General features: G+C 43.8%; 1 pseudogene; it reads left to right on the top strand.

Moving 5' to 3' along the window:
- LOC143105428 (alpha-(1,3)-fucosyltransferase 7-like) overlaps positions 1-5,000 on the top strand; it is a 51,130-nt pseudogene that overhangs the window by 840 nt on the left and 45,290 nt on the right.

The raw sequence follows: 5,000 nt of genomic DNA, 5'->3' as shown, positions 1-5,000 counted from the left end.
TGTTACAATGCATTTTCTATGATTTATTGTTATTGCCTTTTCAGAACTCGTATTTACTGTGTTTTTTTGCAGCCTTTTTCTGCTATTTTTCACTTTGTTTTTGGCAAAATTATGGCATTTTATTCACATTGTTTCTGTACTATTATGTGACATATCTGCATTTGTGAAAATTAATTTTAAGTGGAAATGATTGTGAATAAGTTGCACTATTGACTGTAATATTGATCATATTGTATTATTCCTCTTTATACTGTCTTTTGTTAGCCTATTACAAAAAGCATTTTCTTTGGGAATTCTGTAGGGCATTTTAGACCTACTTAAAATACTTTTCACTTGCTATGAATGTCATTTCAGTACATGGTTCTAGTTACTTCAACCTTACCACCATTTCGCCTCTATTTTGAAACTCCATCTCTATCCCAGAATCTTATAGAACACTAGAACATTCAATAACAATACTCAGTGCCTTCAATAAATATACAGATGTTTCCTCCAGCACTTTGCCCTTCACTTCACTCACTGCAAGCAAGCACCCATATCTTTTTCACCATTTAAAGGAAAATTCCAGTTTTTAGCACTTTAAGGCCCTTTTCTGGTTTCTTTTGGAAGAACTAGAGTGGTGGACACCGAAATTTTGACGATTGGTCCTGTCTCGACTTTTCTGACTGGTTTTGAATCGCCTTTGACGGCTCAGGGTGGCTGCCAACAGGCATACTGTAGGCTACTCAAACATGTCCTAAAACAACCCTTAACGTTTTTTTTTTTAAAACTGTGCAACTCACCGAGTGGTTAGTGGAGTTCGTTGACTATTAAAAGCAAATATATCGGCGCAATGTATGATTTCTAGCCGTCTTATTTGCTAGACCTATTGTGGAACTATTTATTCAGACACCTCACAACCGTGTGTAAACTTCCGCTCAATATTTGAACCTGAAGCATAGACGTGGCGCAGTAACGTCAACGTGCAATGAGTCTTCCAACAGAAATCAATGGGATTTTACAAAATGGCAAATAAAACACGACAGAAACTGTATTTCGCTACGCTACTTGTTTTGGAACATCAACGAACACCACTAACCACACGGTGAGTTGCACAGTTTTGAAAACGAACGTTAAGGGTTGTTTTAGGACATGTTTGAGTAGCCTACTACAGTATGCCTGTTGGCAGCCACCCTGAGCAGTCAAAGGCGATTCAAAACCAGTCAGAAAAGTCGAGACAGGACCAATCGTCAAAATGTCGGTGTCCACCACTCTAGTTCATCCAAAAGAAACCAGAAAAGGGCCTTAAAGTGCTGGAAAAAAGAGCCCATGCTGTTACACAGTGGACACAAAGACACCTTAGCTTTAATGTTAGAGGGAATTATTACAGTAAATTGACTTGACTGAATGTGGATTTTACGCACCATGATGTGTCAGGGTGATATTTTGCCCAGTTTTCTTTTGATATTGTGTCAAAACGGTTGTTTTAAATTAAAAGGCTCGACATGGCACCTTTAAGTAAAGATATTTGCAGAAAATGAAAAATCAAAATCACCTCACACTGATCACTTTTAATGTTGTTTTTATTTGGAGCGAACCTGATAAAGCGCTTAACGAAACGTGTTGTTCGCTCCAAATAAAAAACAACGTTAATAGTGATCAGTGTGCGGTGATTTTGATTTTTCATTTTTTGGATTATACTTATCTGCCTCACCTGCACCTGTTGACCATGTGTGGATTAAGCTTAATGCAGGACTGAAATAGGACCTTCAGTGGAGAGTTTCTGTGAAGACTAGACTTACAGTAATATGTGTAGGCTACAGAGAACCAGCCCGAAATGCAAAACCCAGTGACATATTCAAGTGGACTAGACAGCACTACTTGACCACCAAAAATATAGTTTAAAAAGGTCTCCTTTGGTTGACAGTGTCTGGTAAATATTGACAAGTTTTTGTTTTCTTCTTTTTCAGCCAGCAAAGCCATCACCAGGCACATGGCACTCAAGCTCTCGCTGTCTGCCGCAGGATCTTCTTGTTTTTCCTCCATGTGTGTATCATTTTCCTCAACTATAACCTTCAGCAAAAGTCAGCCATTGGTCAACACCACCATTCTAGTGTGGCACTGGCCCTTTGGCAGGTCCACCCGCCCCAACCCAACATCTGCAGCGAGACCTACGGAATTCCCAACTGCCTCCTGGTGGATGATCGCTCCTGGTTCCCCAAGGCCGACTTTGTGGTCTTCCACAACCGGGAGCTGATCACCGGCAGCCAGAGACTGCTGATAAGTCGCCTACAGCCCCGGAAACAGCGTTGGGTCTGGTTCTCGCTGGAGAGCCCTGTGAACAACGGGAACTTGTGGCCCTTTGCAGGTTACTTCAACTACACCATGTCCACACCAAACCAGGACGCTGATTTCTGCATGCCATATGGAAGGTTTGTGCCAAAGACACCAGTGAAAGACATGACAGTTGATGATTTCATACCAAAAAACAAGTCTTCACTGGCCTGTTGGGTGGAGAACATCCGTGTATAATAAGCTCAAGAAAGTCATTCAAGTGGATGTATACGGTGGTGCAGGTAAGCGTCTGATACCAAAAATAATTCCGTGGAAATGCATGGATTCCAGTTGCCGCTACTGGAAGCAACCGGAATCCATGCATTTCCATGGAATTATTTTTGGAATCTGATCCCTTATCATACCTGTTCATTTGTACTCGTCGCTCGACTTATCATGACTAAATTCAAGATGGTGGCGAACGGTAAACTTCCTGAAAGTACTGTCTGTATAAATCGTCTTGTAAATAAACTACCAGTGTTCAAAGTTCTCAATGTCTCGTTTTAAATGTCAAGGCCCTCGGAAGTCTACCAATGAAGTGTGGAGCTACTTTGAGCCTCGTAAATGGTGTAAAACAGTGATTTATTTGCATGTCTAGGCCGATGCCCGAGGCACCCCTATTTCACCCCGATTTCTGCATGCCATATGGAAGGTTTGTGCCAAAGACACCAGTGAAAGACATGACAGTTGATGATTTCATACCAAAAAACAAGTCTTCACTGGCCTGTTGGGTGGAGAACATCCGTGTATAATAAGCTCAAGAAAGTCATTCAAGTGGATGTATACGGTGGTGCAGGTAAGCGTCTGATACCAAAAATAATTCCGTGGAAATGCATGGATTCCAGTTGCCGCTACTGGAAGCAACCGGAATCCATGCATTTCCATGGAATTATTTTTGGAATCTGATCCCTTATCATACCTGTTCATTTGTACTCGTCGCTCGACTTATCATGACTAAATTCAAGATGGTGGCGAACGGTAAACTTCCTGAAAGTACTGTCTGTATAAATCGTCTTGTAAATAAACTACCAGTGTTCAAAGTTCTCAATGTCTCGTTTTAAATGTCAAGGCCCTCGGAAGTCTACCAATGAAGTGTGGAGCTACTTTGAGCCTCGTAAATGGTGTAAAACAGTGATTTATTTGCATGTCTAGGCCGATGCCCGAGGCACCCCTATTGAAAAACTGTTGGTAGCATCGGCCAACTAGCGCCAGATTTCTGAGTGCAGGGGACAAGCCGAGATGAGCTATGAGACATACATTCACACTCGGTATCATGTTTCAACACACTTTAGGTCAATATCACACCGGAATTCTCCTTTAAATACAACACAAGTGAACGGAGGAGCCCAGTGTGACCACAGTGTTAAATACAAGTAAGGGATAATGTAGCCTATAGAACGCCGGTCATTATGGGGGAAATAAGTCCCGACAGGGCGAGCCGGACCCCGACGCGCCAGCGGAGGGGTCTTGCTTTGCCCTGAAGGGACTTATTTTCCCAATAATGACCGGCGTTCTATACACTATCCCGCTTATTATACGGCTACTTGCCAAAACGAAAAAATAAACTCCACGATATGTCTCTTTACACTTATTTGTTACCGTTTCGTCGTGGCTTTTGCTGAGAAACAAATAGTTGGCAACACAGGCTGAACTTGAATCAAACATTCTTTAGAACACAGCTGATCAACCGTCTCCTTTTACTTTTGAATGAAGTTCCAATGCAAGAAGTGACCCGGCTACTTGCGGAGTGATAGGAAAAACATGCATATGAAAAATCATGCAGCACAAACCCGTTGCCAACAGCAATGACTTACTGCTGAGGACATTGCCGTTGGCCTGAAGGAAACAAGCTGAGATATGGCAGGCATAGCCAGCAGCAGTTGTAGAATTTGCATATAGGCATCAAAATACCACACTGTGTATGTACACATAATCCCTGTTTCAATAATACACTGATAAATAATAATAATAAACAAACAACAATGTGCACCAATCTAAGTGAAGCACTCATGCCCAATAAATTGAATTGTTAGAAGCAGTGGATTGAGACATTCCATTTACTTTGTCTGCAAACACCAAAAGGAACAAATCTGTGGAGAGCCGCTGGGAGCGGAGCGGAGAGGAGAGAAGAGAGGAGAGAGGAGAGGAGAGGAGCGGAGAGGAGAGGAGAGAAGAGAGGAGAGGAGAGGAGAGGAGAGAGGAGAGGAGAGAGGAGAGGAGAGGAGAGGAGAGAGGAGAGGAGAGAGGAGAGGAGAGGAGCGGAGAGGAGAGAGGAGAGGAGAGGAGCGGAGAGGAGAGAAGAGGAGCGGAGAGGAGAGAGGAGAGGAGAGGAGCGGAGAGAAGAGAGGAGAGAGGAGAGGAGAGAGGAGAGGAGAGGAGCGGAGAGGAGAGAGGAGAGGAGAGGAGCGGAGAGGAGAGAAGAGGAGAGGAGAGGAGAGGAGAGAGGAGAGGAGAGGAGCGGAGAGGAGAGAAGAGAGGAGAGGAGAGAGGAGAGGAGCGGAGAGGAGAGAGGAGAGGAGAGGAGCGGAGAGGAGAGAAGAGAGGAGAGGAGAGAGGAGAGGAGCGGAGAGGAGAGAGGAGAGGAGAGGAGAGGAGAGGAGAGAAGAGGAGAGGAGAGGAGAGAAGAGAGGAGAGGGGCGGCAAGGCAAGCTTCACCTCTGTCTCATTATCTCTGTGGGAGATTACTG

The sequence above is a fragment of the Alosa pseudoharengus genome, unplaced genomic scaffold, assembly GCF_046254945.1.
Source record: "Alosa pseudoharengus isolate Yale_2024_CS ecotype anadromous, Long Island Sound unplaced genomic scaffold, YU_APseudo_1.1 YU_APseudo_1.1_scf_51, whole genome shotgun sequence".
NCBI classification, from domain to species: domain Eukaryota; kingdom Metazoa; phylum Chordata; class Actinopteri; order Clupeiformes; family Clupeidae; genus Alosa; species Alosa pseudoharengus.
Note: the sequence above shows the minus strand (reverse complement) of the source record. Positions and strands in the feature narration are given on the sequence as shown.